The sequence below is a fragment of the Empidonax traillii genome, unplaced genomic scaffold, assembly GCF_003031625.1.
Source record: "Empidonax traillii isolate 1590-97213 ecotype Southwest subspecies unplaced genomic scaffold, ASM303162v1 scaffold167:size2001844, whole genome shotgun sequence".
In the NCBI taxonomy this organism is placed as follows: Eukaryota; Metazoa; Chordata; class Aves; order Passeriformes; family Tyrannidae; genus Empidonax; species Empidonax traillii.
In genome coordinates this window covers 1,265,192-1,289,054 of record NW_020955360.1, presented here as the reverse complement: position 1 = coordinate 1,289,054, position 23,863 = coordinate 1,265,192, and the positions used below count along the sequence as shown (strand labels likewise).

Here is a 23,863-nt window from a genome sequence, read left to right as displayed (position 1 = left end):
AAAATGTCCTTTGGCTCATTATCACATAATTAACCCTTCAACCAGCTGCAGAAGTTACCATCATCTCAGTTTTGCTCAATACTAATACTTGTTTCACCACTCTCTTAAACAGACCTGTGAAATTATCCTAAATTTAAAAACAGAAGAGTAGCATAAGGTATGTAGGGAAAAAATCCCCATCATAAAATGGAACCTTTTATTACAAAGCTTTAGCAGATGGAGCAATCAAGTAAACTGCGATTGTAGCAGAATAAACAGTCAGGCTGGTAATTTTCAGCAAGGAGGTGATAATGCACAGCTGAAAGCGGGGACAGGATTGGTACCTGGATCAGCCACTAGTAAAATAATTTGTAAAGCTACAGTCTCAGACTGAGAGACACAAGACAAGCAATAAACAATAAAGATTCAGTCATTGGAAGGAAGAAGAGAGGGCAAAACCAGAAAAACAGGAATGTAAAGTGACAAAACAGTCAGACTTGAGCCGCTATCACACAACTTCAAAAGTAACTCTTGTGACTCTAGATTTACTGAATTACTGCCCATACTGAAGTATATTATTAACAAGAAATTAAGAGTATATCACAGAAATAAGCATCAAACTGCTCTTTTGTCCGAGGGAGATGATGCCTCTGCTCTCGTAAAGCTTGTTCAAGGCTCAGAAACTCAAGACAGGGCACTGCAGCCAGCCCTGGGCCTCTGGTGCAGACTTGCAGCTTCCCTCAGCACCACACTGTGGGAGAAAAGCACTACTGCACCTTTCCACCGACAAACTATAGCATGCAACTAATAGCTTGCATTTCTTTCACTTGTTTGCATCTCTTTCCTTCTTATTTCCTTGTGATGGGCTTTTTCCACTGCTTTTTAAGCAACAACAAGAAATTTAACTTATCCAAAAGGTATTGATTCAAAATGCCTTCCTTACCAGGGTCTGCCCTTCAGCCACAGCATCTGTTATATGCACCATGTGATTTGCAAGACCCACCATCCCCAAACATATAGGGGTCACCTTGATTGTCTTTTCCCCCTCCATTGCACAGCCTGGTGTGACATGCACTCCCACATGTGATAATGTAAGGGCTGGGAGGCTGCCAAGCTCTCCTGTACCCCTTCCTATCACCTCTCTACACCAGTCAGATCCAGACAAGCTGTAAAACTGTGTAAGAAGTCTTACAGATGTCAGCACCACTCAGTGTGGGTATAAAAGATCGAATCTTTTATACTGAGATGTAACAGGCTACCACACCCAGAACCTTATCTATTTATTTTGGAGCCTAGTAAATCAGCTCCAATCCCAGTTCCACCTTGAACTCTCCTGCTCACATGCTAAGAAAATTTAAAAGTTTCCCTGTCTATGACCCACTGAAATGATGTCAGAAAGATAATTTCAGCAGAAATAGAAAATGTTATTTCCATTAAATGAAAAATTCAATTATTTGTTCGATTCTTTTTACCTCTGATTTAGTTAGCTTCCAGAAACTGAAATAAAGAAGAGTAACCTCAGTCTTACAGTGAGCTCCCTCAAGAAAAAAAGGACTCACTCACAGAGATATCTATGTTGGACTCTATCGTCATTTTACTCTTTACTAGAATAAAAGTTTACAAAAAATAGAGTCACTCTGCAAGTAATTAGATTTCCTAGTTTTTACTTGTATGGAAATATTCTTTCCTAGTTTCCCGGAAAAATCTACTGTCCATCTTCATACATTTCTCCTATAATAACAACTCATACAACAAGAGGGAGTCTTGGACGCTTGTAACAGAAGCCCATGTATGGGATAGAGGATAGGACTGCAAGATTTGAGACAGACACCGAGACTGAGAAATTTGAGACAGCTAAAACATTTAATGCAATTAAGAAGAAGCTAGCTTAAGGTTTCCAATCAAAACCTGGCTGTTAATCATTATGATATCTAATAATTCTCATTTGTGTAGTCTCTATCTTAATTTAGCAAACCTTTTCTTAAAAAAGCAATACTTTAAAATGGGTTAGATAACGAGCAGTAGAGTCACAAAGCTCACATATATGCCGAGGATAAATAGACATGCATCTTTCTATTACACCACAGACATCCTAACAAAACGTTCTGAAGAGCAGTTAAGGCCCAAAATGCTCCTAAGTAACACTGTGCTGCAGTGAGAGCATTCTGCCAGGATCAAAGGTTCAAAACCTGTTGACCTTCAGAACATCCTTGAAGCTCATCTGTTCGCTCTGGAGTTTAGAGAGATTGAGGTATCTGGGTAAATTGAGGGGGAGAATAAGGTTCTGTAATAGCTGAAGTAACCTTCCCAGGTCTCAGTAGTATTGTTTTGCTCTGAGGTGGACTTCTTGTCGCTGTCTAAACAGATATTAACTGAGGGTCTTCTTATACAGACAAGTGGTGTTTTATATTTAGACATAACTAAAATGAACATAATAAGCAGCTTTTTTTGCAAAATGAAACATTGCTAGCCCTGATATATACTACTCTCAAAAATGCAATCATTACAACAACAAAAGGAACAAAATCATCAAAAAACTAAACAGAAAATATCAATCAAAACGCTTATTAGAGCTATATTAATGGGGCGGTTGTCAGACAAGACTGAAGATGTTAAACAGTCCCAGTGTTCTTCAGAAAAAGTATACCTATTTCCTCCACAATTCCAGAAAAACGTCACTTGCATCTCAATCATCTGGTTTTTCCTCAAGCTCGGGGGGGGGGGGGGGGGACTGTAGGCAGCCCCAGTCCGGCGCCAGTGGGTGGCAGCAGCGACTGCAGAAGACATGCTCCTGCTCATAAGTAAGTGTCATTTCCAAGGTATATTAATGTTCATCTTAAGCCTCCCTTCTTCGATTTGTTTTGTGTGGGGGCTTTCTTGGTTTCTTTTGTTTCAATTCCAACGGAAAATCAATCATACGAGCATGCAGATTGATTAATTGAAAGCTTTCATATAATTTTTTTCTTTGACTAAGAAAACTAACCTTTAAATGGCCACACACAACCATAGAGTACCAGTGCGTTGGATACTACAACTAAAGTCACATTTTCAACTACAAGGCAACATCTTCTGAGAAAAGGGATACAGCTCCACAAAATGTCTTCTAATTGCATGAAAGCTATCATGTCACTATTCACTTTGCAAACAAAATACAGAAGCTAAGACTTCTCCACAAGAGATTTGCTGAGAGGGCAGGCTCCAGCTGAGATGGAAGCTGGAGCCACATACAGATTTCCCAGGAGGTTCAGCAGATTCAGTAGCCATCATTTTTAAATTTAATGATATTAGTTAAATACACAGTGTATCTTATTTCAGTATATATACCTAAAACCCACAAAATGAAGCATTTTGTTCTTCAAATTCCAGAAAGTACCTATATATATATATATATTCACTTTTGATTTAGACTAATTTTGAAGCAGGAACTGTGAGTCATCTGTACACATTTCTACACATTTGTAATCCTTTAATGACTATCAAGCTAAACTACTTTACCAGAAGCTTTTCTTTTGCACTGCACTTGGCCATTCTTATAAATACCCGAATTGCTGAATCTAAAACGAATTAATTTTCAATGTATGATTAAAGCTATTTTCTTAGACATGCAGTTCAAATTAATTGCAAGAGACAAAAAAATTTGAGCCATTATATAAAAAAATTGAATTGTAAGTTATTTATTTGAATGTATGAAGTCACAGCCAAGACCCTGAGTAACAAATTTGGCAAAACAAAAAAAGCCCAAAGGCCAAACTTCCTTACTCACACTTGGTACATTTATCCTCACTTTGTCTTAGCTATTGATACTCTTCTCAAACACTGTTTTGACTCATTCCCCAATTCTTAACCAAACCTTCCCAGTCAAAAGAGGCTACAGGCACTCCATAAAGGACATCCTAATCAAAGTCCTCAAAACAGAAATGGGGCTCATGCTCAAGAAGAAAAGCCACAGTCCTCTACAAGCTTACGCTGGTCACGGGGCTAACAGACAGGCAAAACAATTCACTAGGTCCAGGCTTTTGACGTTACACACGGATAAGGAGTAGTGGGACACAGAAGAACATAAAGACTAGACACAGCTTGCAACAGCGGGATCTCCTGTGGGAGACCTGTATCCTCCATTTTCTTCTCAGCTACCAGTTCTGTAGAGGTGTTGAATTAACTTCTGCCTCTAAATCTTTCAGAAGGCCTCACCTTGCCCCCTCCACCTGTACTCCAACAAACTGTTAAGACTGTAACATCTTTCTGTCCCACTGCTTGGTGCTCACCGATGAGGTGATCCTCAACAGAGGATCAGTTGCTAAAAAGAGCTGATTTGTTCTCTTCAGAAGGGTTAGTTTCCCACAGGATTTCCATGATCCTCTTCAGCTGAATGAGGATCACTTATCAACATAATCACATTGTTGACTCTGGATGCTGCTCAGCAGATGAATCAAATGCTTACTGGTTGTAGAGGTGGTCAGCCCTCCTCTACTTCCTGCAGTGAAGTTGTCTTTCCTCAGCCCTGGTGGCAATGCTACCTGGCTGGCACAAGTTCCTGGGGAGAAGGAGCCATTCCACCACAGCACCAGCTATGGATGAAAAACCTTCAACTGTCCTACTTTTCCCTGAACTCCGGATAAATTCAGGTTCAGGCTTGTGCTCTTAAGCTGGCAAGGGCTGATTGCATAGGGAGGTAGCAGTTATAAGACAATGGAATCTCTCCACTTGAAGCACTGGGCTTTGTCTCCTCCAATGGAATGATGTATTCAGTCTGCTGACCTGGACTCTGGCCTGATTCTCATGACTGTGCTAAATAGTCACAACAAGCAGGGAAACAGACTGCCATGGGCAGTGGTTACAGAAAAGCCTGTCAAGCACTAGAGTGAGACTTTTGTTTCCTCAGTGATAAGAAAAGGAAAAAAAAAAAAACAGTCACAGAAAAGTAAATGGAAGAAGTATTTTGTTTGAGAGCAAAAGCAAAACAGTAGTGAAGCACTAAAGGACTTCCAGTGTTCATGACCAGCAGACAGAACTGTGAGTTCTTTCTCATCCATGCCAACTCACTGAACAGCCACCTCTGACCCTGGCATTGCTGGTCTGCCAGTGAACCCTTACAGCCAGGTTCTGCTGGCAGAGAACTCATCCACAGGCTTCCAAGAGTACCTATGTGGAGACAGAGGATATTAAGGGAGAGAGAGGCTCAGGTTGTACAGAACATTTCAGTGGAGGAAAAACATCTCTAAAAGAGGAAACTGAAACCATGATTAACAATGACAACAATCACTGACACAGCTTTTTACTTTGAGAAGGAAAATAGGGTTTAAAGTTTCATCAGGCTCACTAGAACAATTCAATATGTAACTGTATGTTTAAAGACGGGCCTTTCTATTGTATACAGTGGAAAATGTATACGTATTGTTATAATTTTAATTAAAATAACTTAGAATTTGTGAATATTTCATTCCTAATTGCTATGAAAAATATAATTACTTCCATGCCTAATCTGGCACTGATTAAATTAATTGTTTTCATTGTTTTTCAACCACATACATAACAAAGAGCCATCCTCTGTGATTTGACAAATTTCACCAAATCTTATCTAGACTATTTCTCCAAATCACAAGCTTGTTTAACATCCACTGTTAATCATTCTATGATTCCCCACTGTATTTATTTCATGGAAATGAGACTGCCAAATGTTTCAGATATCACGTGTTAACAGTTCTGACTCGTTAACAGAGTATTGGTAGAGGAAACAAACCCCGAGATTCATTTGCCTAATACACACTGAAAAGAAATTGTTCTATATTCTCTGTACTTGTTGCCATAGTTATAATCTGCTGGTAATTCTACAGATTTTCTGTTAACTAAGATAAACCATGAATATGCGTTATACTGAAAAACAATTCAACTATTTACATTAAAAATGTAATCCACTTGATTTGATCCTTTAGCTGCAGTACACCAAGTCTGCAAAGGGGCTTACAGGTCTACATTTAACAGATAGCAAATTATTAAAACCACTAACAACTGAAAGAGGAGGGGGGGAAGAGAATCAGAAATTCACAACTGATAGTAGCAGGCCTATCTAAATGTAGGCATGATGAAAAGGATTTGGCTGGATGTTGATCACATCTCTTACCCTCTAGTTTTTGACACACAAAGAAGCAAAAATATAAATGCAATGAAACGGACACTGCTGGTCCAAATATTCTGCTCTTAAGCAAACCAGAGATGCTGGTGACCATTTTTTTACTATTCTGCCACAAACACCTAAAAGATGTGACAATATATCCAAAATATATCACTGAAGTTCAAATTCATTTTAAGTAAAAGGAGTAAAAATTCCTTCAGTGAGGGTGAACTGCAGCCTTTTTTCCTGAACAAAACAGTGTACTGGTAAAAAGTATTTTTTAATGCTAATTTCTAATGCTTACAGTTCTGGCTTCTAAGGATAAAAACATGGCTACAAAAGTGTTAATCCACAAATCCCTGTGCATGCTGGTATGGGCAGATGCATTATCTTTTCAAGAACAAACTATTAAGAATGTGGGAAAAAAGGACACAGTGGTACTATTATATGATATTTAAGGATACACAGAAAATCCTCACCACAGCCTTTCCTACCACACTCTCCTCAAATCCAGTGATGAGCCCTATAGCAAGTTGCGACTAGATTTTGAAACCTCCATAAGAGTGGGCCACAGCTCATTTCCCATACTCATCCAGGGGTTTTGAGCCACATTTCCTAGCATTTGCACACCATAAGATAGGGATGGAAAGATATGGAAGAAGTACAAGAGAGAGGAAAATAATTAATTGGTAAGCCTCCTTTTCATCATGGGGCAATTTCAAGGACTGAGTATCAAGTAAAGATATATTGCATTTCTTTGCCAAGTTTGATGACAGCTTGTTAAAGCTACTTGGAATCCCTCTTTCAAAACAGTTTTAAAATATGTACTTTTTAAGAGGACGAGCACCTTTTCATAAGATCAAACATACCTTCCAAAAAGGTTTCGCAGTCCAAAAAATTTCTGTTGGTCTTGAGTGGTCTTCACAATGCTTGGCAGAATACAGGCTCATAAAATCCATCTGACCTCTTCCTTATGACAAGTATTATAAAAGATGAACTGCTTGGGATCCATCTTGTTTGCAGTATATTGTGCAGTAGTATCAGATAAAGCAATATGTGACCTTAAAGCACAACTCATGTTTCACTTTTGCACCATAGGAGAACATTTAACCTTGCAATACTATTGGATCTAAATAACTGCATAATAGTGGATCACTTCTAGCAGGCTCTTCCATTGCTAATATGTAAAACTTCAAATTCTGAAGACAGCTTTGGACTAACAGTCTGCAGAAAACTGAACCTGTCTCTGAAATAACTTCCATGTCTATCAGCAGAACTGAACTCCTAGTCATCCAAGAGTTTTTCTATTAAGCCTTCTGCCGCAACAACAGACATTCTTTGTCACATCCAGAAAGCGACTTGAACCTTTAGCAGACTTAAGAACTGGGCATGGAATCAGTGCTGGAAACTGCTAAACAGGGATGAAGTTTGGACACTGCACAGAAAGGCACATCCATCACTGGAAATGTTCTGCTAGAGACACATTTATATCCCTCTGTATGGGTGCTGGCAATTCTGGGACAGAGCCCTCCGGACAGCACTGTGGGGAGGCCCCACCAGCACTGACTCTCCTTTCTCACACGAGATGTTTTTAAGCTGAGCCACTACCACTTGTGTCCCACATGAGTTATGGACCCTGACGCTCTGTGACTGTGCCTGGCCACCAGCCCTGTGGGCTCACACCCAGACCCTGACACACAGGCTGACTCTCTGGCCTGGCCTCAGCCCTGCCTCTTCACTGTAGGCTTGCCTGGTGATTGCTGGGCAATGCCTTGCCCTGGGTGCCTGACCAGACCTGCTCTGCTCGCTGTGCCCAGATACCATAGTCCTGCTCCCTGTCTATCCAGGCACTTCCCTCTGCTGGGCCTTGCAACCGTGCTTGGCTTCTGGCTCCCCTTCCACTGCAGAGCAGCTGGCCCGCATTGCTCTCTACACTTTTGTTAATCCAGACTGTGTAACAAACTAATCACACAGTTATGCAGGATGACAACTTTCTATAAAGACTGAAGTTCAGCTATGTGGCCTGGGATTATAGTTGGGTGGGCAATATATAACATGTCTAGGTTGGCCTTACACAGGAAAACAGCATATGGAAAATAGGGTGTGTGGTTTCTTGACTGAAGTGAAACCCAATGGATACCCTTTCTGAGATTTCATCTGAACATAAATATTGCAGAAGTAAGATACTTGTTCTAAACCAGCAATTTAGCATTTTGTAACATATTTCCAGCTCCACAGATGAATGCTCTTCTGTGGCTGTAATACCATGCTGAAGAAAAAATTACAATAGCTGGCCACAGTGAATCCAAAATGCTTTTTCCAATCAACATTCAAATCTTTTCCAATCTTAGAAATTCCACTTTGGCGACCCATTGCAGGTTTGTTTTTTTTTTAAGACTGCAAATTTCTCAACTCTTCAGCATGCTTACAGACACCAGTCTTGTTCTCATCTGAGGAATGCATCCACCCTGAGTCATGGGACAGTGAATGGGCCCCAGCAATAAAGCAAAATCAAGGAGTGCTGTTAGGGTTATCATCATTTTCAGTTACTATCTCATTCTGTGGAAAATAAAGTATCCTTCATTTTGAGAGAGAATGGAAGCTCTCAGAGATCTGCTTGTTTTGAGCAAGTCAGTACCTGAAGGAGACCCTACAAGAACCATAGAACCATAGAAAGGGTTGGGTTGGAAAGGACCTCAAAGATCATCTAGTTCCAAAGTTCCAACCCCTCCACCATGGGCAGGGATGTCACCCACTAGACCAGGTTGCTCAGGGGCCCATCCAACCTGGGCTTGAACACCCCCAGGGATGGGGCATCCATAACTTCACCAGGCAACCTGTTCCAGTGCCTCACCACCCTCACAGTAAAGAGTTTTTTTTCCTAAAATCTAATCTAAACCTCTCATCTTGTAGTTTAAAACCATTCTCCCTTGTCCTGTCACTATCCGCCCATGTAAAAAGTCACTCTCCCTGTTTTTCATAAGTCCCCTTTCAGTACTAGAAGGGTGAAATGAGGTCTCCCAGGAGCACTCCCTTCTGCAAGGTGCCATTCTTTTCTGTCTCAGAGACTTGGTGTGCTTGGGGGGAATCAATACATCCAGCTTCTTTAATAAATGTTTCTGGGATTATAAGGGAGAAAAGAAGATCAAAGGAACAGGCACACCATAAAATATTTCATTCTTACCAAGTAACAGTCAGAACTGGGTGTCCAGCCTGAGAATATTCATAAGGTGCAGTTCCTTCAAGAGAGTATGGGGTATCTTGAAATCAGGTATATAAATTGCTTGCGTAGAAGGCATTATCCATTGAACAGAGGTTCACTGGCATAGGGCAAAGCTTTTGGCTTTTTTCATTTAAAAACCCTAAAAGATCATCTTTTATGCCATAAAAGAGGCTAATTTTTCAACGACCCTGAACTAACATTGACATGGTATCTCCAAATGTACTTTCTAAAGAGAGAATTTCCTCTTTTACCAGATTTATAAGTTTTATTGAATGTACAATTTCCTATTAAAAAATTAATTTCCCATTAAAATATGTAGAATGTTACAATAATATTTATACAAAAAGTTGGTTTGAGAGTTTGACAGCAACTGTATATTTCAAAACCCAAACATTTTTATACATTAGGTGAACTGTGATCTCATCTATATTAAGATATATCTGTTTCCCCAATAACCAGAAAGAACTGAAGGAACAACAAATGGTACTATTAATGTATAAGCTGTCCATATAGCTTGAGTTTATATCTTTCTTTATCTTTTCTCCCCTCTCAATTTATTCTCTGATTCTGTTAGCAAGTCAACTTTTGCACTTGTTGGTGTGTGGAAAAGATTATATGCATAAACCAATTAGAGGATTGGAAGCGCATTCCTCCTATAAGCTAGAAAACTAGTTTACTCATGGTGAATGAGCTAATTGAGTACTAACAAGCTGGCAAGCTTTATATAAACCACCACAGACAACTAGAATAGTCAGGCAGAGAATCTAATCTATTACATAAGCATTACACAAGGACATTAACTGGCTCTTTCCTGCAGCAATGCCAAATTTAATTCAGATATGCTCTGGGTTTCTTTATATCACATCCTGTGTTAGCAGTTAATATGGAAGACATAACTGACACAGGTCATGTGTAAGAGCTTATGCCAAAGAAAATATGTTTTTGAAGAAGTTGTCAAGGTACTAAAAGCTAACATTGTAGTTCCACTGCACTTTTCTCGAGAAAATTACTATGAATACTGGACTTCCTCCATTAAATCTTTATCAGAGTAAATGTTTACCTGATCATCTCAAAAAGCAATAAATTTTATTCTAGAAATTGATGAGCCTTAAAAGATTGAGAGATCTAGTTTAGAATGGAGCTTATTGTCAGAGATCAGCTGATGTACCAAGCCCACACTTAGCTCCTGCCTGAAGTGAATCCTTCTGTCAAACGTCACTAATATATTAACAAGTAGCTCTTGTACAAATGTTCCCCCTTAACCTCTGCTAAATCCTGCTTATCCCTGGAACATGTCCCTGATGACAAGGTTGAGCAGCTGGACAAATTATGCCTCTGTTTTTTCATTTAACTGGAAAGGTTTTCAAAGAAATAATTAAACAATAACACAAACTGCACTTGGTGGGCATGTTTTTCTGAAATCTAAGAGATAAAATCCTAAGTCTGTCAGTGTCAAAGGCAGGGCTCCATTGAAAAAAATAGTAGCAGTGGCCATGGCAGATCAACAGATTCAAAGGCAGATTAAAAGGAGAGAGCAGAAGAAGCTCATTCGTATTTTCCATCATCTACCTTTGGCTTTGCAAGGCCCTGGTTCCTTAGGAGTTCTACATAAATTGTGTACTCATCCTTTTAAGTGAAACAAAAAACAAACAAACAAAAAAAAAAAAAAAACCCAAACAAAACCACAAAAAAACCAGGATGGGAGAGGGAATGGTAATTGGGCTCTGCATTTGCCTTGCTTCCTTTCTGTCATATATATTTTTAATCCAAGTTTTTTACCAATGAGGCTTCTACAGAAAAATTAAATACATTAATTGTGAAGAACACACTGTCCAGGGTGAACATCAGAAAGCATTAAAGGGGGGAAAATGCTCTTGTATTCATCCTAACTTCAATAAATTGAGTCTCTAATCTTCTGTTTGTGTTAGAAATCAGAGCAGATAAGGATCTAAGATTCACAAGACTTTCTAGCAAAAGAAAATGAGAGAAAAAACAGGCAAACCAGAGTTCTAATTTAACTGCAATAGCCCTAGGACTTAAACAGCAATAGAAGTACAAGAAGCCTAAAAACACAGAAAGATCAAAGAAAAAGTACTGTAGTAGGTCAACAATGCAACAAGTGAGTATAGGCATGTTGTCAAGGCCAGACTCAGCAGTAAGAATCAGTTCAATTCCTTAAAGAGTGACACCACTTTGGCCAACAGAACAGCAGGAACAACAGAAATGGCCACATGTTAGCTAACCTTTCTTTTGAATGATTATCATGCTGAATAAGCATATGTAATCTGAGGGATTACATCTGGTTTAGATCAACAGCAAGAGACAAAGGAATCCCTGGGTGTATCTAATGGGTTGTGCATGAGAGGATATCTATTCCAGAAGTCTCACAGCTGCTTACATAAAATTATTCAAGAAAAATAAGTTCCACGCCATACCATGGTGCTATTTTTCAGAATGCACAATCTCACTCAGGTGGCAAAACAAAGGTGAATCAGCAAATAATTTCAGAAGAGGCCTGTACAATCTAATCCCGCACTAAATGTGGGAAATGAAAAAAAGTATTAACAGAAAGAGGATAGCATATGGGGCTGAGATATGCAAATATTAGAAAAATCACAAATAATCTCATACATTAGAGACAGAACTATGGCTTTCCAAGTCCCTTTATAAAGATACACCATCTTCCGAGGATGCCCAGATACAAGAGAAAAAATATTGCAGAATGTCTAGAAACAGTATCTCCCTAAACCAGTACAAACACAAAACAATCCAGAGAGGAGACTGTAATACATAATAAAGAAAAGAAATAAAAGAACAAAATACCCAACTCAAATAATATTACAAACAGTGACAGCTAATGGTTTTGACCAGCAAATGACACACACTGTACCAGAAATGCCTTCAAAAAACAGGGTACACCACAGTCTGCTTACGTAAGCATCCCACTGAAGCTACTTTTCAGGAACAATTCTTCAAATGTACGTTGCATTTTCCTTCAGCCATGAGGGGTAATCAGCAAGAACTATGTCTCTTGGGAAAATAAGAACTAGATGCCAAAGCAAAATTGACTGTAGAACTGTGAGATGAGAATCTTGCCACAGGAAAATAAAAGCAGCAAGACAACGCAGAAAATAAAATTGCCAACAGTATCCATTAAGTTTGAAATTAAAATCTGGGTGTTCTAGAGTTAAAACATTATTTCCCAAGAGATCTATATGTATTGTGCCTTACCTGAATGTTGAACAACCAAAATGCTAAGCACTGTTACAAGGAGAGAATCAGTGGACATAACTCTTCAACCAGGATATTCCAAAATTACTCCTAGGCCTGCAGACAATACAAGAAGAACTAAAGCAACACCATTTGTCCTGTCATCACAAAACAATGATTCTGTCTTAATCTTCCTTTTTGTTTTCTTTCTTCTACTGCAAGAATGAAAATAGAAACTAGCTGCATGAATCAGATACACCAAGTTTCTTAATAGGTAAATTAAATTAGGGATATGAAAGCATGGCAGTCTTCCCAACAGCAAATTCTAAGATTCAGGACGGTATTGAATTAAAGATAACCAGGCTTTCAGAAACATCAAGCAATGTCTGCACATTTTGCTAATTCTGAACTTACTTAAAAAAACCAAATCCTCCAATTGCGGAATTTCACCTGATTTCTTACACTACAAACTTTGTATATTTTCTAGTGGGAGAGCAACTAGTTGCATTCTTCAAAACAGAGCAGCACTGAACACAAAAAGAAAAAGCAGTTAAACCAGACTAGCACATGTTTTAGACATTTCCTGGTAGGCACTGAATTTCATACAGGGATTGACCTGAAACTACCAGTCATTCTTCCATATTCAAAATCCTAGGTGTCTCATAACATGAGATAAACCATATTCATAACAGATAAGCTTTCATCTCTGACTTGTTTATTGTATCAATCAACCTCATTAAGGCTGATAAACTCTACACTTCTGTGCCTGCAGTCACTTTGCAGGAGATGGAATAGAATAGAATTGTACATCGAAGACATGATAAATGTATTATTCTTGTACTACAGGAAAATGCTTACCAAAAGAAAAAACCACCAAATTTAAAAAGAAAGAGCAGATGGAATACTGAGCTAAGTCATAAACTACTGAAGAAAGGGCAGGACAAAGAAAATGATCAGAACAAGATGAAGAAATTTCAGAACCTGTTGTGAAAATACATAGCCCAGTTCCCTGATCAAATTCCAAACTGCAAGGAGGAATCTAAAAGATAAATCAAGTAAGAAAGAATTTGGAAGTTTGATGTGCTGGCTCTCACAAGAGTAGTGTAATTGAATTCTTACTAGCATTTTCACAAACAGGCCATGGTAATAAGTAAAAAATTATTTTCTCTCTATCTGGCCAGCACAGCTAATTTTCATAATTTTGTTTTTTAACTGTTGCAATAATCAGGCTGTTCAACACTATTAACAATGTGGTGATGACAATGAATTTTTTTTTTTTAACCTTCAATTACAAGAGCAAGAAGCTTTTGTCAGTCATCTTCAAATTTTCTCTTAGACCTTTAATTTTACACGCACCTCATCCAAACACATAACTTCTCTGAGTATATTCAGTACATTCAAATCAAAACGGGATTATTTATAAAGCATCATCATTTCATTTTGCCCAGCTACCTTTCTACCTAGATTTTTGTCTGATTTCCTCACATCTAAAAAAGAGAAGGAATACTGATGTTTGAGGGAAAGGCTAAAGAAAAAAACAAGTGTCTGAGCAGCAGGAATGATTTTGTCTTCCTTGATTAGCAAGCAAAGGAAAATTAGCTATCAAAATATACATTGTTTTGAGGCATCTTCAGACAGATTCCAGTTTCTTTCCCTCTCTGTCATTATTAGTTTGGTAAGCAACATCTCACCTGCCCACACAAGATTCTCCAGATCCACTCCTGGATAAGGCAATATCCAACTAAATGGAATAGGGGAACTGGCCTCACATATTCCTGTTGGTCTAACCACAATCTTAAAAACCCAAAATAGAAGTAAATAATTTTGAAGGAAAAATTTTAAGCAATATAGTCAAACCTTTGTAAGGCCCCTGGTTTTGTGTCAGTCTTCAGGGTTTCATTATGCTTTAATAAAAAAAATAAATATTGGCATTAACTGGGTGTGGTAGACGTATTTTTTTAATCAAGTCAATTGCAATGCAGAATTGCTCAAATAGGAGAAAACTTTGCAAACACAATGTTTTGTCCACACATCCCAAACAAACTTTCCCCTTAGTGGCCAAAGTCTCACTGTCTGTAATGATCTACGGGATTTCTACTCGCTCCTCTTCTACACCTCTTCTCATTCACTGTCTGCAAGAGAAATTTTCAATTTAATCTCCATCAGATAACTGAGAGACACTTTGGAAAATCCAGGATTTCATAATTTAGGTGTCTCTAAAAATTAATAATAGAACAGCTTTCCTATTTACTATCTGAGCTCTGCAACCACTGGCAAACAATCTAGCAGCAATTTATAACCATGAAAAGATGGAAAAAATAATCCTGGAAACCATTTCCAAGCCCATGAAGGGAAAGAGGGTGATTCAGAGCAGTCAGCATGGGTTTGCAAAGGGGAAATCATGCTTTACCAATCTGATAATTTCTAAAATGAGGTGACTAGCCTGTTGGATGTGGGGAAAAAGCAGCTAAAGCTGTTTACCTAAACTTTAGTAAGGCTGACCTTATAACATCCTCATAGACAAGCTGACAAGTTAAAGACTAGATAATTACACAGTGAGAGAGATTGGAAATTGACTGAATGGCCAGGCTTGGAGGGTGGTGATCAGCAGCACAAAGTCCAATTGGAGCCAAGTCACAAGTGGTGTAATCCAGGGATCATTACTGGGGCTAATACTGTTTAACAGCTTCACTAATGATCTGAATGATGTGACGGAGTGCAGCTCAGCAAGTTCACAGATGAAAAACTGGGAGGAGTGGCTGAAACGCCACGTGGTTGTGCTACGACTCAGTGGGACCTTGACAAGTTGGAGAATTGGTTCAAGAGGAACCTCATGAATGTTAATAAGGGGAAATGCAAAGTCTTGAAGAAGACTGTGGAGAAGAATAAATTCAGGCATCATATACACTGGGGGTCAACCTGCTGGAAAGCAGGTCTGCAGAGAAGGCCCTTGGGGTCCTGGTGGACAACAAGCTGACCATGACCCAGCAGTGCACCTTCAGAGAAACAAAGACCAACACCATCCTGGGCTATGAAGAGCAATGCCCACAGGTCAAAGGAAGTGATCCTTCCCCTCTATTCAGCACTGGTGTGGCCATAGTTTGGAGCACTGCATGACCAGGTCTGAACTCCCAAGTACAAGAGAGACATGGACTTTATGGAATGAGTCCAGCACAAAGATGATTAAGGGTTTGGAGCATATTTTGCATGAGGAGAGGCTGAAACTCTACAGCCTGGAGAAGGGAAAGCTCAGGTTCATCAATGGGCGTAATGGCTTGGGGGGGTATAGTTCAGTGGCAGAGCATCATCCATATTAATCATGAGAGAAGTTGTACTAGAGGAACTTTAAAGGTCTCTTCCAATCCAAACTATCTATAATTCTAAATACCTGATGTGAGGGAACAAGGATGAGGGAGCCAGACTTTCCAGTATCGGCCAGCAATGGGTCAAGTTGCAATGGGCACAAAGAAAAACACAGGAGAGTCCATCTGAATACAAGATGACACCTTTGACTGTGTGAGCAGTCAAATACTGGCACAGGTTGCCCAGAGAGGCTCTGAAATATCCATCTGTGGAGATATTAAAATTCTAATGACCATGGTTCTGGACAACTGGCTCTAGCTTACACTGTTAGAGCATGTGGGTTAGTCTAAATGATCTCAAGAGTTCCCTTTCAAAATACATGATTCTGTGATTCTCTTGACATACATTAAGACTAGAAACAGTTTTTCTGAAGTGCAAGGCAATGGTCCCTAGTACCAGGGGATCGGTTGCCAGAACAGAGACTTTCCAACCTGCCTATCTGACATAGGGACATGAATGAATAAGTGAAGTTGATGAGTCAAGGATATACTAAAAGCAGAAAAGGGTGTTTTCAGATAAAGCCCTGGGCTATTGTCCCCATTTATATTAAAAGGAGATTGGTAAAGACATGCTTTGAAGAGTTCTATTACCGAGTGGATAATTATGTAAGTTGTATACTGTACCACTGCAATTTTAATAGGGAACACACTGTCAACACCATCTTTATAGGCAGCAGACTGCAATCCCCAGGCAAGATAAAATCTGCTTTTTTCACCAAGTTTCTGCAGGCACAGTGGAGCAAGCTGACTTGGAAACTGCTGCCCAGTGCCTAGAGGAAGATAATTCTAACAGCTTGCTTCTCAGGTCTGGTTGGAAGTCAGCTGAAACTTGGGAGGAGCCAGAAGCAGGTGATTTGCTGATTAGTATTATCCTGTCTCTTTGCTTTATGCTTATGCCCTGTCAGCACAGTAGCAGGGTTTAAAATCATACCCAACTTATTTTCCAAGACCTCGAGGATTATGACTTTGATACTGTGGGTTTTGGCATGACTGAAAAAAAAACAGGAGAATGCTTGATATTTCAATTCCAAAATGTTATCTCTGCATAATCTAGAGTATGAATTTATAAAAAGGCCAGCTGTTACATGTTATGCAACTCTAACCCAATATTTAATTGAATTTAAGGAATTTTGCACTCAGTAAGGGGATACAAACTGCCATACAGACAGGCTTTACAGCAGAACAGCCCATACCCTACATTATGACTTATAATTTAATTAAACTAATAACTGCTGCCAGAATATTGCAATACTTGTCAGATCATTCATCATCTGCTGTTTTATCAGCAATGAGGTAAAAATTAGCCAACAACCATCATTACTTGTGGATATTTAGGAGGAGGTTAATTTCAACCAATCAAAAGGGATTTCATAATTAAAATATTTAAAGATGTGCAGGTATCCTGACACTACAAAAATTCTAAAATTACGTGCATGGGAAAGGTAAGAGATTGTACACAGAAGTCATGAGGTATTCCCTTTATACACAAAAATAGAGCTGAAAAGCTGAAGATTTATGTAAATGGATTAGGAAAGCTGTAGATTTCTCTCCCATCTGCTTTGTTTGCAGGTTTTACAGTGCCTTGATGTTACAGCAATAAACCAGGATGACTGTGTTTAGCCTACTTACCTTCTCTTGCAAGGACAAATATACATGTTAACCATCTCTACACAAGGAAAAACAGCACAAAAGACCACTACAGCAAACTATCAATGTAAGGGTTGGATGATTTAATACCAACTGTGTTGTCTGGCAGGAACTTGCAGTATTTGGAGTTACACTTTGTAGTTTTGGCATGGCAGAGAACATACTGCCCCATTCTCAAAAACTCATGTAACTTTATTATGAAATGCCAGTATCAGAACAATCTGCCAACTACAGTTTCAAAACCACAGTATTTACAAAGTGATGTAACATGAATTCCACTTCAATTTTGGATTCACAATTTACAAGAAAGCTTGTTATATTGTCTGCTTTTAAGGCAACAAAATATTTTTAGGTTGTGATAGTTCTCTGCATACACGTCCTAGAAGATACAGTATGAAACTTAACATATGCTCCGAGCTCTGCAAAATGCTACTCCCTGCTCCGTAATTTGCTACCTACTACTAAGAAATAGGCTTTAAAATACCTGGTGACAGAGAGAGGGTGACAAGAAACATAAAATGAGAGACAGAATTTCTTCATAATTACTTTCCCTAGAAAATATGCAAAGGCATAAACAAGGTAATATTTATTGCAGTATCACTAATTCACTAATATGACAATATATCACAATATTACTAATGGGTTGCTCAGAGAAGCTGTGGATGCCCCATCCCTGGAGGTGTTCAAGGCCAGGTTGGATGAGGCTTTGAGCAACCCGCTTTAGTGGGGAGTGTCCCAGCCAACGGCATGGGGATTGGAAATAGATGATATCTAAGGTTCCTTCAAACTCAGACCCTTCATGATTCCATGACTGTAATTCCCCCATGGTTTTTATTCCCAAGTTCATTCATATTTTACCACCCCATCCCAAAAGAAGATGGTAGTAAAAAAAAACATGAAGAGGAAATCAATAGCTCCTAAGCCCACGTGGCAGGGTGACAGGGGGACATAGAGGCACAAGCCAAACAGTGGCAGCTCAACAAGTTTTAAAATACTCTATTTGGAAATACGGCATAATGATTTTGCTTCCTGATTATTTCTTTACACTTAGATTTGCTTTCAAACTAATTTCTTTAATAAATCATGATGAAACTTGGCTCAGTGAGTAGTATCACAATCCTAAAAACCTCTTGCCTTCCACACATAGGTAAGATAAGATGGTGCCATTGAGTAATTCTTCACCATATGTAACTGCCACTACACCTACTGCTATATTTGCAATGTGTAAAGGAATGTTTATCACTTGAATAGAAACAATTCAGCAGAACTAGGCACCACTGAGAAGATATTTAATTAGGAGCAATGTTTTGGATAAAACATAAATTCACCTGCTGATTGCTGTACCACCAACTAAAAGGCTTATCTACCATGCACAGAAGTGATAGGAGTTGAGAGCATTATAGCCCATGCAGCCACTGTACTTTATTTGCTCTCAGATCAAGAAAGTTAAATTATAACACCCAAGGATCTCTCTATACATACTAAAGGCTATTTTTGGCAGGGTCAATTAAACTTCATGAGCATCTTTGCCGCCACAGCAGGAGCACTTCAGATCATGAACTTTTTTATTTCAAGATAATTTAGCTACCACATACTACATTGCCTTCTGGCATAAGTTATAAAGCAGATAATAATAAGTCATACACCCTCAGCCTATGCACAGCACTTAGTGCAAACTCCAGCAGTTAGTTACTATAGATACAGAAAGAAAACCATTTCCACGTCTGAAGAGTGCTCAAGTGACAGCCCACAGGAGTAACCTGTGTGGCTCACCTAAAAGAGGTACTATAGTGCTGTGATTAAAATGGTGAAAATCACACTCAGCATTAGCATAGGCTAATCCAACATAAACATATCCTCATAGCAGACACACTGCATTCCATTCCTTCAGAGTGTCTGATGGATGGTCGTGTTGCATGAACGCTAATAAGTTATCACAACTATACACATACCCAGCATTCCTTCCCTTTACTCTCTTGGTGACTGATTCAAACTTAGGCAAACTACTGGAACTAAATGTTACATGATGACTTAGTACTACCTTGGGTTATTTCTTTGCAAAGGGTGTCTACATCCTTGGCCACTGTACAATGGAGTCCTAGAACAGTGCCATCAGGACTTCTGTTACAGTACTGTGTATAATGTAGTTTTTACATTTCACAAGTATTATCACAAAATACAAAGCTAATTCTGCAGCTCTTTATCATCTCTTGTAGTTTCATACTGTTTCCCTATGTTATTCTTCTAATGAGGAAAGAGTGCATCTTAGAAACTATGCCAAGAAAGTTCTCCTTAGAAAGACTCCAAAATAATTTACAGTGTGTAGAAACTATGCTGAATGTTTCTTATGTCCAGGCAAGATAGCCTATACAATAAATAATAATATAATATAATAAATATAATAGCTATATTTAAATAATGTGACAACTGCCTAATTTTGCAAGCATCAATACAGCCAGTTTTGACTGGAAAGCAAAGACATTCTAGGTTTGTAATATTTACCTGAGTATGAGCTTAGTCAGTAGACCCAGATGTGAACAAATTTCACTGCTGAGAAGTCAGCAGGTACCACATTTAAACAGGGCATGCAAATGAAAGCTATTATTATGCTTTACTAATAGTTAAATTTCCAAGTGACCTCAGTATTTTACTGTAAAAGACAGGAATAATGAATTATCTCATGTTGAAATGTAAAATAAATGGGAGTATTTCAGAGTGTACTATAATTCAGAGTTTCTAAACTACATTGTAACTCCTGACTTTTCAATCATCCTTTCCTATTTAGAGTTTTATAAAGCCTCTTCAGAAATAGTTTTGTGATGGTGTTTATTCTGCCTGTTGAAGAAACTGTCCAGTCATTAACAGCTCGGTTTGTCATCTCGAGATAACACTGCCAACATGACATTTGACATTAGACAAAAATTGTAAATTTCATATTAGAAAGTTTTGCCAGTTAAAATATGTCAGTGCTATACTACTGAAATAATCCATAAATAGTTCTTAAAACTGATATTAAAAAGTTATGGCAGGGCTATGCCTTCCACAGTGTTCTAAATGTCTTCTGTAATAAGCAAGGAAATTCATAGTTTAATTTAATAGTGTAGCATGCCCTGAGGAGAGAAAAAGTATTTTCAACAGAGAACATCTGCAAAGACACTTATTTATAGAGCCATGTGATAAACAGACTCATGTGCTCATTAAGTTAAAAAAAAATAACATTCTTTTCTGATGAATTAACACAGCTACCATGTATCATAACTTAATAAATCTGAGTTTCAAGATTTCTCATTTCAAGATTTCTCATGTATTTCTTTGGCTTTGCTTTCCTTTTATGTATCAGCCTTCTCGGTACTGTAACACAATTCACTATTCTGGTTTGAAAAGCGGTCAGACATGTTTTTAATTTCTACCACAAGCAAACTAAGCTTTGTTAACAAGTGGCCCTTCTTCTGTATAACAAAATCTTTTAAATTAAAGATTGCAAAGCTTATCATGAGGAGAATCTACACAGTCAGAGAACTCAAAAACAACAAAATTACTATTTTTTGTTTTATTTTCTTATGCAAGTATCACAGCTGAGATCCAGTTCTCCTACTCTGAAAGCTATTCTGAGTCAACAACACAGTAGACATTTTGGAGAAGCTACAACAAGTTAAAAATATGAATTCTTATTACTGCTTCTTATACCTTACAAAAAGGTTCTGTTTCAAGAAAATTTTCACCAAAAGTTATGTCAGAAAATAACTTGCAAACCCAGAATAACTAAGAAAATATGCTTTTTCCTTTGACTTTTTTGGACATCAAATATGCTGTCAAAAGGCAATTGGCTAAGCAGCAACTAGGAGGGTCATACAAGTTTGCCGATACAACATTTAGAATTGTAGGCAGGAAAAAAAAATAGAAGAATTCAATAAAAATAAGGTAGACAATACTTAGTCTGGAGAACAGGAAAAAGTTTCTCACATGTTTGGACTTCTGCTAAGGGACAGTTTCTCAAGGAATACAATTGCAACTCTCATCCTGGGGCATTTAAAGTTCAAAAGCTGAATTACTCACAATAAAGCACAGGCAGGGAGGGGGACTGCAAGGCCCAAAGACCAATCCTATCTTCCATGACTTGATAGCAGAGTTACTGGATGTGAGCTCCAGCTCATCTCCCAGGTTTAATGAAGATTCAGAATCCGCTGTTACAGAATCACTAGTTTTTTAGACACATTCCTCCTTCAGACACACCATAGCTTTGGTGAATGCAGATGACTCAACAGGAAAGTCAGGCAAGTTTTGTAGGACAAGTATTATCTTCTACAAGACCACTTGACGCAGTTGGAAAAAAAACAACCAGATTTATGGCACACCATTATTTCTTATGGTTTGAAAGGGCGAATAAAGGTTTGAACAAATGGATCCAAGTTTATTTTACTTATTTTTTAAAATTGCACAGTTTGGAAGAAAAATGTGATTCCCCTATGGCAAGGGAGAGCCAATGAGGTAATTAATATGGCAAAGAACAACACAGAGAAACAGAACTGCTACTGGTAATATTAGAGGTTCTTGTGAAAGACAGACAAAGAAATGATGTGGAAATGATTAAAGATGTTTAAAAAAAATAAACACATATAACCATTATGGAATTCAAATGTTATGAGACACAAAATTGATTACTGTTTCCAAGAAAATATCAAGAGAAATAATTTTCTTGGTAATTCCATTCCAGATGAAAGAGTGATTTATTAACACTGAAGAATTGTACAATAACTGAACCCTGAAACCACTCGGTAAATCATTTAACAGAGTTTGGCAAATAGTATCAGGAAATGCTTAAAAAATGTCTCTCCCCTTCAAGACACAAATCACTGCATTATGAGTCTGAGATACTAAAAAATTCTTTGTGTTAGCACTATTTATTATAAAGGTGAACTATTCCAAATGTGATTTAATTTGAAGTTACTACAACTTTTTCTACATTTTAAATTAATATCTTTTTATCTTCTTATTTTATTTATTTTTCCCAGAGTTAAAGAGTTGATCACATACAAACTACAGGAGCCGACATGGAAATTTAATGTACAGCAGGAAGTGACATAAGTAATTCATTAGGTAATCTCTGATCCTCTATCAGGGTCAGAGCATGAAATTTCTAATAAAACACTATTTCAGAAACCAACATTCTTCAGATTAGACTAAGATTCTCATCCTAACAACTTCAGTAAGTTCTAATAAGTTATTGGAAGAGATGCCCAATGTCAAGAGTTGAATCTCATGTAAAGGTGCATTTTTTGTCTCTCAAATCTTTGCACTGCAGTATCAGCTAGGTATTGTGCCTTACTTCATGTCCTAACAAGTGATGTTGCTGACACACAGCAGGTTGTTCCACCCCAAAGGTGGAGAGGGGAGGGGGGAACAAAAAAACCTCAAGTGCATCATAAATTATTTAATAAATATATCTTGAGATGAAAGGTACATACAGAATGCAAGATAAAGACACATCTTAAAGGAAAAATGGCTTGCAATACGTACTGTTAGAAGCATAATCAAAGCCTAGCTAGGCCTTCAAAGACTGAAGTCATACAAACACAACCTCAGAAAGTCCTCCTGCACTACTCCTGAAAGCCATGTAATGAAAGTGTGCTCCATGGTAAATCTTACTTTATTGCTCTGTAATGGCAGTATTTTTCAATGTTGCACTTATCAGTGCAAACACCATTCAATAAAATCAAGTAGTACTAAATAGTGCTGTGTGAGAAACACCAAAAGCACCATGACCAGGAAGGACATCTGTCAAACATGTCACACTGTTTCCCTTATATACTCATCTTATAATGTGAATTCTGATTATATTTATATTCTGTTGCTGTAAATTAGTTTGCTCTAATCAATATGAAAAGCTGAAGTTTTTCTATGACTTTCCTCTTTCCACAGAGCTTTGCTCAGGCAGCCATTGGTCCATTACTGATATTATTCCTCTGAAAGCACATTATCATTGAATAAACATGAGCTGCCAGAAATTGTGGATTGGCACAGAAGCACTGGAAAATCTGTGAGTAGGCTTTATTATATGTAAGACAGACTGCACAAAGAAACACTACTTAATGAGCCAAAACTTAAGATCTTAAGAGTTGCTACATCTCAGCTAGTGAATACTTTTTGAGAATACAGATCTCTAGGTTTTGCTAATATGAAAACCTTATTTGAAGTATAGTTTAGCTACGATAACTTTATTATGAAAAAATGTTTGTTTTATAAAGATTAGGTATTGATTAAAAGGAGTTCTTTCTGCAAGTATCAAATACATATTTGTATTACTTAAATAGACTGTAAACCAACAATGTC

General features: G+C 38.0%; 1 protein-coding gene across 3 annotated transcripts in view; it reads right to left on the bottom strand.

The window, feature by feature from the left end:
- The window catches only part of TRMT9B (tRNA methyltransferase 9B (putative)), a 92,261-nt gene extending 70,405 nt beyond the window's left edge, over positions 1-21,856 (bottom strand). For 2 of the 3 annotated variants that reach the window (XM_027885532.1, XM_027885530.1), the window contains exon 1: positions 21,767-21,856. The gene's annotated coding sequence lies outside the window, so the exon portion shown is untranslated. Of the gene's footprint in view, positions 1-21,589 lie in introns of all 3 variants that reach the window. The other variant, XM_027885531.1, reaches the window with a different exon arrangement.
- Between the last annotated feature and the right edge of the window lie 2,007 nt (positions 21,857-23,863).